The sequence below is a fragment of the Giraffa tippelskirchi genome, chromosome 10 (assembly GCF_054371585.1).
Source record: "Giraffa tippelskirchi isolate mGirTip1 chromosome 10, T2T-mGirTip1v1.2.pri, whole genome shotgun sequence".
Lineage (NCBI taxonomy): Eukaryota > Metazoa > Chordata > Mammalia > Artiodactyla > Giraffidae > Giraffa > Giraffa tippelskirchi.
The window spans coordinates 93,585,425-93,600,630 of record NC_137284.1 but is presented as its reverse complement, the minus strand read 5'-3'; the positions used below and the strand labels follow the sequence as shown (position 1 = coordinate 93,600,630).

The 15,206-nt window shown below is 41.1% G+C and overlaps 1 long non-coding RNA gene across 1 annotated transcript in view; it reads left to right on the top strand.

Moving 5' to 3' along the window:
• Positions 1-15,206, top strand: part of LOC145524160 (uncharacterized) — a 114,192-nt gene that overhangs the window by 73,125 nt on the left and 25,861 nt on the right. Inside the window, exon 2 of the long non-coding RNA XR_014067264.1 lies at positions 10,332-10,404. This is a non-coding gene — a long non-coding RNA (uncharacterized LOC145524160). The remainder of the gene's footprint in view (positions 1-10,331; positions 10,405-15,206) is intronic.

Sequence of the window (15,206 nt, the reverse complement as noted above, 5' to 3'; positions counted from 1 at the left end):
TTGGGGTTGATTTTGTAGATTTTTTTTCTTCTTTTGTATTTCTTGACTATAGAAGTCCCTTTAACATTTGTTGTAAGCTGGTTTGGTGGTACTGAATTCTCTTAACTTTTGCTCGCCTGAAAAGCTTTTTATTTCTCCATCAGTTTTGAATGAAATCCTTGCTGAGTACAGTAATCTTGGTTGTAGACTTTTTCCCTTTCAGTACTTTAAATATATCCTGTCATTCCTTTCTGGCCTGCAGAGTTTCTGCTGAAAGATCAGCTGTTAAGTGTATGGGGTTTCCCTTTATGTTCCTTGTTGCTTCTCCCTTGCTGCTTTTAATATTCATTCTTTGTGTTTAGTCTTGTTAATTTGATTAGTATGTGTCTTGGCATATTTATTCTTGGGTTTATCCTGTATGGGACTCTTTGTGCCTCTTGGATTTGATTAACTATTTCCTTTTTCATGTTGGGGAAATTTTCAACTATAACCTCTTCAAAAATTTTCTCATGCCCTTTCTTTTTCTCTTCTTCTTCTGGGACCCCTATAATTTGAATGTTGGTGCACTTGATATTGTCCCAGAGGTCTCTGAGACTATCCTCAGTTCTTTTCATTCTTTTTACCCTATTCTGCTCTTCAGAAGTTATTTCCACCATTTTACTTTCCAGCTCACTGATTCGTTCTTCTGCTTCAGGTATTCTGCTATTGATTCCTTCTAGAGTATTTTTAATTTCAGTAATTGTGTTGTTTGTCTCTGTATGTTTATTCTTTAATTCTTCTAGGTCTTTGTTAATTGATTCTTGCATTTTCTCCATTTTGTTTTCAAGGTTTTGACCATCTTTATTATCATTATTCTGACTTCTTTTTCAGATAGTTTACCTATTTTCCTCTTCATTTATTTGGACTTCTGTGTTTCTAGTTTGTTCCTTCATTTGTGTAGTATTTCTCTGCCTTTTCATTATTTTTTTTAACTTATTGTGCTAGAGATCTCCTTTTCCCAGGCTTCAAGGTTGAATTCCTTCTTCCTTTTGGTTTCTGCCCTCCTAAGGTTGGTCCAGTGGTTTGTGTAAGCTTTGTATAGGGTGAGATTTGTGCTGAGTTTTTGTTTGTTTTCCCTCTAATAGGCAAGAGGTGGTAATCCTGTCTGCTGATGATTGGTTTTGTATTTTCGTTTTGTTTGTAGTTTAGATGAGGCACAAGGTGCTACTGGTGGTTTAGTGATACCCGGTCTTGAAGTGGTTTCATTTGTGTCAGTTCTCACTATTTGATACTCCCTAGGGTTATTTCTCCGGTAGTCTAGGGTCTTGGAGTTAGCGCTCCCACTCCAAAGGCTCAAGGCTTAATCTCTAGTCAGGAACAAAGATTTCACAAGTGGTTTGATATGGCATTATGTGAGACTAAAACAAATGTCCAAAAATGAGAAACCAAAGATGAACCCCAGACAAATGGCAGTTGCAAATCAGGCAAATAATAATTGAAGTAATGGAATATACACATATACATATACACCCATGAGCAAAGTCAAAACAGTCCAACAAAAATAAAGTACAATAGATTGACTCAGTGAACAAAGGAAATCAAAAAATTATATTTACCATTAAGAACAAAACTAACCAAAGTACAAACTGGAAAACAAAACTAAATCAAGGTGCCAAGTGGGGAATAAAGCAATGAAAATAAAACTAAAAAATGTGTTGAGAGGAAAGGAAAGAAAGAAAAGAGAGAAAGAATAGATATGCAAAGTTAAATAGAGGTAGATAAAGAAGATTTACATACATTAAAGATTAACTGCAAGGGGAAAAGAATAGTAGGAAAAGCAAACAAAGGAATAAATGTAGAGAAGATAATAATAGGTTTGCTGCTGCTGCTGCTAAGTCGCTTCAGTTGTGTCCAACTCTGTGCGACCCCATAGACAGCAGCCCACCAGGCTCCCCTGTCCCTGGGATTCTTCAGGCAAGAATACTGGAGTGGGTTGCCATTTCCATCTCCAATGCATGAAAGGGAAAAGTGAAAGTGAAGTCGCTCAGTCGTGTCTGATTCGTAGCAACCCCATGGACTGCAGCCAAAAATTAAAATTAAAAAAGAAACAAAAAGAGGAGAGGATGATCCAGAACTGCAAAAGCCCAATGTAGAGGCAGAGGTTTATAACTACAATAAGAAATGTAACTGAGAAGGAAAAAAAAAAAAAAGCTCAAAACTTAATTAGATTTCATAGTGCCAATAAAATCAACAACTGCAATGAGGGGAGGGGGAAGAAGAAAGAAAAATTCAAAGAATCTACAGAACAAGTCAAAACATAAGAATAATAAATGCTTTTCTTGAGCCACTGCTGTCAGAGTCCTTTCCCTTGCTGGGAGTCAAAGTCCACCTCACCTCCCTAGGATGCCCTCCAACACTGTGCTGATCTCTGGACCTGCTGTGGGGGTAGCCCAGATTCTAATCTGGTCCTACTCCCCTGTATTCTTGCCTTCAATGTCCACAGCTATCAGAACTAGTGCATTTTCTTTTGTGGGAGCTCTGAATTACCTTTTATATATTCCATAGACAGAGTCTGGCTAGCTGATCGTGTGGATTTAATCTGCAGCTTGTGCAGTTATTGGGAAGGTTTTGGGTCTTCTTCCTTAGTCACACTGCCCCTGGGCTTCAATTGTGGTTTTATTTCCACCTCTGCATGTGGGTCATCCACTGGGGTTTGCTCCTGAGGCTGCCCTGAAAAACTTGGGTTTGCCACTGTGAGGGCCAGGTGTGGAGGTAGTACAGCTGCTTGGGTTGCATGGGTTCTGGCAGCACCAGGTACTCAAGGGAGTTGGTGGCTAGGGCTGCAGGAAATATAATGCTCTAGAAGGGTATGGCAACCAGAATTGGTCAATATGCTCCAGTGTTCTTGCCTGGAGAACCCCTCTCCGGGCAAGGCCACAGTCTATAGGGTTGCAAAGAGTCGGACACCACCGAAGTGACCCTGCGCACATAGATTAAGGCTTTTTTGCCTGTGGCAGCTCTGCCCCAGTGAGAGTTGAGCATGAAGGTGGCACAGCTGCTTGGCTTGAAGGGACTCTGGCAGCACCAAGTGTGCAGGGACACAGACTGCCTCTGCGGCAGGAGTTATGGCCCTATCAGTCTTTTTTTGAGCCTCTTGAGGCTGGTGATCAGAAGGTTTCTTTGGCCAGTCTTTCTCCATAGCTCCACCCATTCAGGCACTTAGAGGACTCCCTTGCCCGGGGTCTTCTCTGTTGTCCCATGCATCAGACACATAGAGCGCCCCCGCTGGCTGGGGTCCTACTCTGCAGATCGGCAAGTCAGGCACTTAAAGGGGCACTCTGGGTGGGGTCCTATCCTGTAGTTCAGTGCATCCGGCATTTGATGGGCCAGCCTCTCTACTGTTCAGCTGCCAGTGCTGGTGTGTGAGGGGAGAGAGGCTATGGTGATGGATCCACTCGCTATGCAAGACTCAGCAGTATTGCCTTGCTTCCATGGCCGCCCAGTTTTCCTCCACAGGCATTTCCCACCACAATCTCCTTCCTCACATCCCCTCGATCCATCTCTCCACAGTGAACAGCAGCCCTCACCCTGGGATTGCTCCACAATCCCTAAACTCCAGATTAATCCCTTGTGGGCAGCTTTGTTAACAAATATTTTCTCCTCTTTTGTGAGCTGCCTTTTTGTTTTGTTCATGGCCTCCTTTGCTGTGCAAAGGACCAATTGAAATTTAATTAGGTCCCACTTGTTTATGTTTGTTTTTATTTTCATGACTCTAAGAGGTGGATCACAGAAGATGCTGCTGTGACTTATGTCAAAGAGTGTTCTGCCTATGTTTTCCTCTAAGAGTTTTACAGTATTCGATCTTAATCCATTTTGAGTTTGTTTCTGTGTATGGTATTAGAGAATGTTCTAATTTCATTCTTTAACATGTAGCTGTCCAGTTTTCCCAGCACCAATTATTAAAGAGACTCTCTTTTTTCCAAAGTTATTTCTGGGCTTTCTACCCTGTTCCATTGGTCTATATTTGTTTTTGTGCCAGTATCATACTGTTTTGATTACTGTAGTATAATTTGAAATCAGGGAGCCTGATTGCTCCAGATCTGTTTTTCTTTCTCAGGATTGCTTTGCCTAGTTGGGGTCTTTAGTTATGATTTAAAATTTTTTTTCTAGTTCTATGAAAAATGTCATTGGTAATTTGATGGGTTTGCATTGAATCTTCAGATTTCCTTGGATAGTATAGTCATTTTGACAATAGTGATTCTTGCAATCCAAGAACAATGTATATCTTTCCATCTGTTTGTTTCATCATTTGACTTCTTTCATCAGTATCTTATAGTTTTCAGAGTACAGATCTTTTAACTCCTTAGATTGGCTTATTCCTAGATTTTTTTTTTTTGATGTGATGGTAAATTGGATTGTTTCCTTGATTTCTCTTTCTGATATTTCTTTGTTAGTATATAGAATTACTGAAGAGTTCTCTGTATTAATTTTTTATTTTGCAACCTTCCCAAAATTTAATGAGTTCTAGTAATTCTCTGGTAGCATCTTTAGAATTTTCTTTGCATAATATCCTGTCATCTGCAAACAGTGATAGTTTTACTTCTTTTTTCCAGTTTGGAATTATTTCTTTTTCTGCCATGATTGCCATGGCTAGCACTTCCAAAGTTATAATGAATAAAATTTACTAGAGTGGACATCCTTGCCTTGTTCCTGATCTTAAAGTAAGTGCTTTCAGCTTTTCACCTTTCAGTGTGATGTCAGCTGTGGGTTTGTCACATGTGGCCTTTCTTTATATTGAAGTATGTTCCCTCTATGTCTGTTTTCTGGAGAGTTTTATCATAAACGAGTGTTGAATTTTGTAAGAAGTTTTTTCTGCATCTATTGAGATGATGATGTGGTTTTTATTCTTCACTTTGTTAATGTGGTGTTCAGTTCAGTTCAGTCACTCACTCGTGTCCGACTCTGCTACCACATGGACTGCCGCATGCCAGGCCTCCCTGTACATCACCAACTCCCAGAGTTTACTCAAACTCATGTCCATTGAGTCAGTGATGCCATCCAACCATCTCATCCTCTGTTGTCCCCTTCTCGTCCCACCTTCAATCTTTCCCAGCATCAGGGTCTTTCCAATGAGTCAGGTTTTTGCATCAGGTGGCCAAAGTATTGGAGTTTCAGCTTCAACATCAGTCCTTCAAATGAACACTCAGGACTGATCTCCATTAGGATGGACTGGTTGGATCTCCTTGCAGTCCAAGGGACTCTCAAGAGTCTTCTCCAACACCACAGTTCAAAAGCATCAATTCTTCGGCGCTCAGCTTTCTTTATAGTCCAACTGTCACATCCATACATGACTACAGGAAAAACCATAGCCTTGATGAGATGGATCTTTGTTGGTAAAGTAATGTCTCTGCTTTTTAATATGCTGTCGAGGTAGGTCAGAAGTTTTCTTCCAAGGGATAAGCGTCTTTTAATTTCATGGCTGCAATCACCATCTGCAGTGATTTTGGAGCCCAGAAAAATAAAGTCAGCCACTGTTTCCACTGTTTCCCCATCTATTTGCCATGAAAGGATGGGGCCAGATGCTGTGATCTTAGTTTTTTGAATGTTGAACTTTAAGCCAACTTTTTCACTCTCCTCTTTCACTTTCATCAAGAAGCTCTTTAGTTCTTCTTTGCTTTCTGCCATAAGGGTGGTGTCATCTGCATATCTGAAGTTATTGATATTTCTCCTGGCAATCTTGATTCCAGCTTATGCTTCCTCCAGCCCAGTGTTTCTCATGATGTACTCTGCATATAAGTTAAATAAGCAGGGTGACAATATACAGCCTCGATGTACTCTTTTTCCTATTTGGAACCAGTCTGTTGTTCCATGTCCAGTTCTAACTGTTGCTTCCTGACCTGCATACAGATTTCTCAAGAGGCAGGTCAGGTAGTCTGGTATTCCCATCTCTTTCAGAATTTTCCAGTTTATTGTGATCCACACAGTCAAAGGCTTTGGCACAGTCAATAAAGCAGAAATAGATGTTTTTCTGGAGCTCTCTTGCTTTTTTGATGATCCAGCAGATGTTGGCAATTTGATCTCTGGTTCCTCTGCCTTTTCTAAAACCAGCTTGAACATCTGGAAGTTCACGGTTCACGTACTGTTGAAGCCTGGCTTGGAGAATTTTGAGCACTACTTTACTAGCGTGTGCGATGAGTGCAATTGTGCGGTAGTTTGAACATTCTTGGGCATTACCTTTCTTTGGGATTGGAATGAAAACTGACCTTTTCCAGTCCTGTGCCCACTGCTGAGTTTTCCAAATTTGCTGGCATAGTGAGTGCAGCACTTTCACAGCATCATCTTTTAGGATTTGAAATAGCTCAACTGGAATTCTATCACCTCCAGTAGCTTTGTTCATAGTGATGCTTGCTAAGGCCCACTTGACTTTGCATTCCTGGATGTCTGGCTCTAGGTGAGTGATCACACCATCGTGATTATCTGGGTCATGAAGATCTTTTTTGTACATTTCTTGTGCGTATTCTTGCCACATTTTCTTACTATCTTCTGCTTCTGTTCAGAGAAGGCAATGGCACCCCACTCCAGTACTCTTGCCTGGAAAATCCCATGGACGGAGGAGCCTGGTAGGCTACAGTCCATTGGGTTGCTAAGAGTCGGACACGACTGAGCGACTTCACTTTCACTTTTCCCTTTCATGCACTGGAGAAGGAAATGGCAATCCACTCCAGTATTCTTGCCTGGAGAATCCCAGGGATGGTGGAGCCTGATGGGCTGCCGTCTATGGGGTCGCATAGAGTCGGACACGACTGAAGCGACTTAGCAGCAGCAGCAGCTTCTGTTAGGTCCATACCATTTCTGTCCTTGATTGAACCCATCTTCACATGAAATGTTCCCTTGTTATCTCTAATTTTCTTGAAGAGATCTCTAGTCCTTCCCATCCTATTGTTTTCCTCTTACCCCCGATTAAATGTTTATGCCTCACACCTGTTACTAAATCTTTCTGGAGCAGTGTTTCTCAAGCTTTAATGTGTACAGGAATCCCTGATCATCATATTAAAATGCAGGTTCTGATCCACTATGTCTAAGAGGCAACCTGAGAGTCTGCACTTGTAATAAATACCCAGGTGATGCCATTACTACTGATCTGTGGTCCCACTTCAGGTGACAAGTCCTGTGCTTCATCACCTTTGGTATAGAAAAGAATCACACATGAAGAGCTTTTGGAAATTGCACATACTTTGTACTCAGAAATTAGTATCCCACAGGCATGTGGAAGAGCCTGGGAATGTACTTTTCACATGACCTTCAGAGACTCTGATGCCCTGATATTCACTGACCACACTGGGAAAGCATTCATCAAAGGCTTGCAAACCAAATGCCATATTCTCTAACATATTCAATAATTTGTACCAGATTTCCAGGCATCACTTAGATATCTCTAAGTCTTCCTTTTTAACTTTTTCCTTCTTCTTTTGTTTATATAAGGTAAATAGAATTGAAGTGCCAGAAATGAAATTAGGATCATTTAACTAGGTGAGTGAAATATGCAGTTTTGTGAAGAAATATGCAAATAGTGTAGCTGAAACTGATGAACAAGTGGAAATCCAGAGGCCATTCTACCAGGAAGAAGCGAAGTAATTTAGCATGTAGGCTCAAGGTTCACTGGTCACTCTTCAGGTAACATTTGATAAAGCCCTTCTTCCTTTCTTCATTTTAATCTGGGCAAAAGGCTGTAGAAAACATTCAGGTTGAAGTTAGGCAAATGGGGATACTCAGCTACACAAATATACGCATGGCATTGTAACTTTAGGAAAAACGCCCTGACTCCCTGAAACTTTTTTTCTTTATCTGTTCTGTAGTGATGATTATAACACCTATTTTTCAAAGTTTTGTGAAATTTTGAAATAATGCAGAGGAAGACCAGTGAGTAACCCCCTTCCAGTAGTAAACAAAGTTAAAGAATATACAGTTCACAGGAAAGAAACCACAAATGGAGTTACACATGTGATGTAAGCCTTAGCTTGATTCACAATAAGAGAAATGCCTAGTAAAACTACAATTAGGTACATTTTTTACCCATCATGATGACACAGATCATTTTCATATACCATGCTGAGGAAATCATAAAGAGTAGGCACTCTGCTACACTGATGGTAAAAGTATAAATGACATATCCTTCTGGAGACCAGTTTGGCCATAGCAATAAAATGAAAATCTTTATACACTTTGAACCAGAAATTCCACTTCTGTTTTGCTACATGTTTATACCTCAAGTGTTAGTATATATAGAAAAAGAAGCATTTATTGTTGTATTGTTTAAAATACCAAAATATCAGAAACATTATAAATGTCCATCACCAATATGTTATTTGAAGCTATGCAAATTTTTTCTCAACATATTTATCCCAGTAATTTAGTATCTGTTGGTGATTCTTATCTATAATAATTAATTAACACTGTGGTCTTCGCAGATTAGTAATTTCTGTTTTTATCATTCCTTCTATCCTTGTGAATTGGAATTCTGCTGTGAGAACTTTCTTAGCCCCACTTTAATTACTTACTTACTTGTTTATGTCAGTGTGAAATCAAGGATATTTATTTTATTCTGTGCATTATAATCTCTTACTATTGTCATTTACTTTGTTGCTCACATTATCCCAAATTTGATTATTGGGAACTCCCTGGATTTGGCTATTGTGTCCTTTTGATCTATCCCTATCATATTTGGAATATTTCCTCATTTTGAAAAAAAATAGCATTAGATTTAGAAAAAAGTTTCAAAAAGTATCCAAGAATTAGAATTCTTATATCTTTCTTAAATAATCACAGCATAGGAAATGATGTCATTCACTTGTAGTAGAGTTAGGTTCACTTGTTGCTATTATTCAGATTTTATTTGGGATTCCATATTTTATACCATATTTTAATATTTTCATTTTGATTTTACTTATTTATGGATTTTCTTTTTGACATGTGGAACATTATTGTGATCCTAAAATTCAGAATTTTACAGAAAGATATATTCAAAGTTGGGCTTCCCTGGTAGCTCAGCTGGTAAAGAATCTGCCTGCAATACAGGAGACCCCAGTTTGATTCCTGGGTCAGGAAGATCCCCTGGAAGAGGGGTCGGCTACCCACTCCAGTATTCTTGGGCTCCCCTCGTGGCTCAGATGGTGAAGAGTCCTCCTGTAATGCAGGTGACCTGGGTTTGATCCCTGGGTTGGGAAGATCCCCTAGAGGAGGGCATGGCAACCCATTTCGGTATTCTTGCCTGGAGAATCCCCGTGGACAGAGTAGCCTGGTGGGCTACAGTCCATGGACTGCGAAGAGGCAGACACGACTAAGCACAGCACAGCATACTCAGAGTTATGTAACCTCCCTAACCTCTTACATTGTATTTTAGTTCCTGCACTTTATTTCTTTTGTTTGCATCTACTCTCTCTAGATAACTGATTCTGGTTTCAGGTTTATTCTTCCTCTATTTTTGCCTACATAAGCAAATACACGTATATTTTTTCATTTCTCTTTCTTTCTGATATCAAAGGTAGCATATTAGTATAGGCACTCTTTTGTACTTTCCTTTTTGCACTTAGCGATGTGTCTGGGAACTTTCTCCATACAGTTCACTGAGCTCTTCCTCCCAGCTGCACAGGACTCCCCTGAGTGGGCGTGTCTTGTGTGTCCTACTCATCTCCCACACATGGGCTTTCAGGGGATTTTCAGTGTTTTGTAATTAGAAATAATGCTGAGGTGAATAAACTTGTGCCACTGTGTGTTTCTGCTCTTGGGACTGTATCTTCAAGGTAAATTCCTTGAAGTAGGATTTCTGGGTCCAGTACAAGTGTGTGTGTAGTTTTGTTCAATCTTGCCAAGTTTCCTTCCGTACAGTTGTACTACTTTGCCACCACCAGAGCTTGTTTCCCAACAGATTTTGTTGTCCTGCTCTTTATATTTTTATTAATTTGATAGCTGAGAAACAGGATACCATTTGTGAAATACACTAGAGCATTTTAAGTTACATTTCTTTAATAATGAGAGTTTGGACAGCTTTTAATATGTTTAAAGGAACATGTTTTGTGAATTGTTTGTTCATGTCCTTTGCTTATTCTTCTATCGAGTTTTTGGTCTTTTGTCCCTCAATGTCTAAGAGGTTTTTAAAAAATATTAGAACACTAACCCTTTCTCTTTGACATATGTTACAAATTCTTCCTGTTGAATTTTCTGCTACAAGCATATAAATACGTCAAAATTTTATAAAGAATACAGGAATGTGTTTTGTAGCGACTGAAAAGAAAAGTAGAAACTGTGGCAAGTTGGAGGTTGGGAGTGATTTTACTTCTCTTTGTCCTTACGATTTCAACTTGGCTTTCTCCTAGGATCCCTCCAGTAGATCAACAGAAGTGTGCTGCCTGAGAGACTGGGTCAACGGACTGGTCTGAGTAACCAAAGGTGAGTCCTGACCCCTGCTCCTGTGTCTCTTGGTACATGTACTTGTGTGACGTCACCAGTTCCAGGAAATTAATGGGGAGTTACATGCACGACTTATTTTCCTTCCTGGTGGCCTTCAAGTGCTCCAGCAAAACTGTAGGACTGCTACTCTCAGAGGCCTATCAGAGCTTCTCTTCTAAATATAAACGCAGAGACACTAAAAATAAACAGTGCCAAAGGTGAGTGTCATGGTTCCTGAAATGTCAGTACACTGAGGGAATAAACTTAGCTCTCAAGGAGCCAGAAAGGAACACGTGGCTGCGTGTTCTAACTGAGCTTTTGCAATGAGAAACTGTCTGAGGGTTACTGAGTAGCTGGGATATCTTATTTTTGTTTGCTTAAGTTGTGCTGAGGGCAAGACAGCATATATTTTTGTAGCAAGGTCCTTAAGTCCACGCAATCCACAGGTGTGGTGAGCCCACCTCAGCAAATCCAGGGCTGAAAGAATGCAGTGATGAATCTCAATCAGCAGAGGATTAGCAGGGCTATGGGACAGCGCGAAGTGCGTAGTATCATGAGTCAGTATCACGAGGAGACACATGTGCCTGGCATAGTGTCTGTCAGCATGCTATTAATATGTGTTTGAATAAATGAATAAGAAGTTATCCTATACTGCCTTGTATGATTATTAAGGATCTGAAGGCTGGTGTTAAAGGCCATAACAGTTCAGGTGAGAAAGGCAAGGCAGAGGATGAAGGGCAGCAAGACCCCTAAACAGATAACTCTGAGGTCGGCCTGTGGGTGAGACTTAGGAAAGGCTCTGCCAACACTCAACTGCACAAACACAACAGGTGACAACAGCAGCAGGTCATCCAAGGCACACCTGGAACACAAGGTCCCAGACCCGAAAACAAGGTCAGGCCCTGCCCTATGCCAACTGCCCAATGGAGAAGAAAGCACACTTACTGTAGGCAATAGCAGACACTTGAAAACCCAAATTATACAACCAGTTAAGCAGAGGCAACATCATTTTCTAACACAAAGAATGTGGCCAGGATACTTATATGACCTCAATATTACTCCAAGAAATATTTTTCCCCACCACTCCCAGCCTCTCCACTCTTCCAAACAAATACACCCTATATAACCAACCACAGACATTCTTTGAACAGGTTGTATTCACATACTCTTCCATGCCTTTATGCTATCACTTTGCCCATAATACCATGTGCTCATTCATTCATTTATTCAGGAACAAATTCATTGATTCGTTCACCAATTGTGATGGATTTTTTTATTGAAACATAGTTGATTTACAGTGATTCGGGTATACAGTAAAGTGATTCAATTATATGTATATTCAATGTAGTTCCCAGTGCTCTACAGTAGGTACTTGTTATTTATCTGTTTTATCTATGATAGTTAAGTACCCGTTAACCCCAAACTCCTAATTTGTCCCTCTTTCATCCTCTTTTCCCCTTTAGTAGCCATAAGTTTGTTCTCTATGTCTGTGAATCTATTTCTGTTTTGTTGTTGTTCACTCACTCACTCGCGTCCAGCTCTTTGTAACCCTATGGCCTGCAGCACGCCAGGCTTCCCTGTCCTTCAGTATCTCCCAGAGTTTGCTCAGACTTGTGTCCATTGAGTTAATGATGCCATCCAACCGTCTCATCCTCTGTCACCCCCTTCCCCTCCTGCCCTCAGTCTTTCCCAGCATCAGAGTCTTTTCCAATGAGTTGGCTCTTCACATCAGGGGGCCAAAGAATTGGAGCTTCAGCAGCAGTCCTTCCAATGAGTATTCAGGGTTGCTTTACTTTAGGATCGACTGATTTGATCTCCTTGCTGGTTTGATCTCCAAAGGACTCTCAAGGGTCTTCTCCAGCACCACAGTTTGAAAGCATCAATTCTGTTTTGTAAATAAGTTCGTTTGTATCATTTTTTTATATATTCTATATATGAGTGATATCATATGATATTTGTCTGTCTGATTTTCTCGTATTTCTTTTCTTTTGTTAGTTTGCTGATTGCCACTTATATCCCAGGCACTGTGCTAGGCACTGGGGATACTGTGATGAACAAAACAGACATGGTCCTTGCACTCCTGGGGGAGAGACAATAAACAAATAGAAATATTTGCTTACACGTTGTGATAAGTGCCAAGAAGAATTTTTGCTGGCAGAGAAAACACTAGATGGCACTGACTGTAGAGAGAGCAGTTAAGAGAAGCCTCCCGGGTAACTCCCCTGAGAAGCATTTCCTCACCAGCCCACACACCCACCCCACTCAGTCACTGATCTCTGTTCCAAAGTCATTTGCTTCTACTTTTGACTTGACACCTCTCTCTGGTGGTTGGATTCTGAGGCAAAGACTCTGTTTCTGTATTAGTTCTCTGAGTGCAAGGAGGAAAGAGGGGAAAACACATGGGGTGTGGGGATCCAAATGCCTGACTATAAATTACAGTCTTCCACGTGAATTCTGGGATGCTTGGTGAGTCACCTGGTTTCATTATTTTAGTCTGGGTTCCTTAGAAGCAGAGCTGGATGTATAAAGGCCTGTGTACAGGTTGTTCATTTGGGAAGAAGCCCCAAGGAGTAGAAGTGAGGGCTGGAAAATGAAATGAGGGAAAGAGGGAGAGCCAGCCCAGGGATTCATGGCTGAGTGGGTCCTCTACAGATGCTGGGCCCATGAGCCCTGGAAGGAGCCCTGGGAAATGGGTATTAGGTGACTGAGGCAAGCTTTTATCTGCTGGCCCACACCTCCCTCTCTACTGATTAAGGAAGCCCACATGAGGACAGACACCTCTCCATTCCTGTTTCACAATATATGAGATCCAGTAGACACCATGGGCTTGTCATCCAGGGTGGCAGAGACAGCCCAGGGCAGGAAGCAGCAGTGCAGGCCCAAGGCCAGATGCTGGCCAGTTGTACCTGCATGAAGCCGGGCAGTTCTTGTGTACAGCTAGTTGATGAGGCACTGACTGGAGGAAGAGAGAGGTGAGAAGGTTTTAAGTTGAGGCATCTGATACCCTCATCTAGAAAATAGTCATAGCAATAAAAATACCTGCCTCTTAGGTGTGTGAGAATTAAATGAGATGCTCCAAGTGAAATGGTCTGTAACCTGCAGACATCATACAAACACTGACCACTACTGCCCTTACAGTGAACTTTATTTATACCCCCAAGGAAGTGCCTGACATACGATTAAACAAACATCAAATGAGAGTCAGGTGAATAAGTAAAGGGAATGAGGGAGCGTAAGTAGACGTGTCCCAGGATCTTTACCAAAGATTCCTACCTGAGTGAGATGAAGAAATACATTTTACTCAATCCAGGTCCCTTCCACATTCAGTTATGTTAGAATGAAGTAAACGGTGGCAGGAGAGACATTTTGAAAGTAGCTTACTTGAAAAATCCATTAAGGCCATGTCTTTGGGAGAAGAGACCTGGAAAGGGTTTATTTGCCTATGAAATGCAGCCCCATAAATGGGCTTAATTTGCTTTGACTTTGTCTTCAGTTCAGTTCAGACGCTCAGTCGTGTCTGACTCTTTGCGATCCCATGGACTGCAGCACGACAGGCCTCCCTGTCCATCACCAACTCCTGGAGTTTACTCAAACTCATGTCCATTGACTCAGTGATTCCATCCAACCGTTTCATCCTCTGTCATCCCCTTCTCATCCTGCCCTCAATCTTCCCCAGCATCAGGGTCTTTTCAAATGAGTCAGCTCTTCCCATCAGGTAGCCAAAGTATTGGAATTTCAGCTTCAGCATCAGTCCTTCCAATGAATATTCAGGACTGATTTCCTTTAGGATGGACTGGTTGGATCTCCTTGCTGTCCAAGGGATTCTCAAGGGTCTTCTACAACACCACAGTTCAAAAGCATCATTCTTTGGCACTCAGCTTTCTTTATAGTCCACATCCATACATGACTACTGGAAAAACCATAGCTGTGACTAGATGAACATTTGTTGGCAAAGAAATGTCTCTGCTTTTTAATATGCTGTCTAGGTTGGTCAGAACTTTTCTTCCAAGGAGCAAGTGTCTTTTAATTTCATGGCTGCAGTGATTTTGGAGCCCCCCAAAATAAAGTCCGCCACTGTTTCCCCGTCTATATGCCATGAAGTGATGGGACAAGATGTCATGATCTTAGTTTTCTGAATGTTGAGCTTTAAGCCAACTTTTTCACCCTCCTCTTTCACTTTCATCAAGAGGCTCTTTAGTTCTTCTTCACTTTCTGCCATAAGGGTGGTATCATCTGCATATCTGAGGTTATTGATATTTATCCTGGCAATCTTGATTCCAGCTTGTGCTTCCTCCAGCCCAGCGTTTCTCATGATGTACTCTGCATATAAGTTAAATAAGCAGGGTGACAATATACAGGCTTGATGTACTCCTTTTCCTATTTGGAACCAGTCTGTTGTTCCATGTCCAGTTCTAACTGTTGCTTCCTGACCTGCATACAGATTTCTCAAGAGGCAGGTCAGGTGGTCTGATATTCCCATCTCTTTCAGAATTTTCCACAGTTTATTGTGATCCACACAGTCAAAGACTTTGGCATAGTCAATAAAGCAGAAATAGATATTTTTCTGGAACTCTCTTGCTTTTTTGATGATCCAACAGATATTGGCAATTTGATCTCTGGTTCCTCTGCCTTTTCTAAAACTTGAACATTTGCAAGTTCACGGTTCATGTATTGTTGAAGCCTGGCTTGGAGAATTTTGAGCATTACTTTACTAGGGTGTGAAAGTGAAAATGAAGTTGCTCAGTCGTGTCCAACTCTTTGCAACCCCATGGACAGTAGCCCACCTGGCTCCTCCATCCATA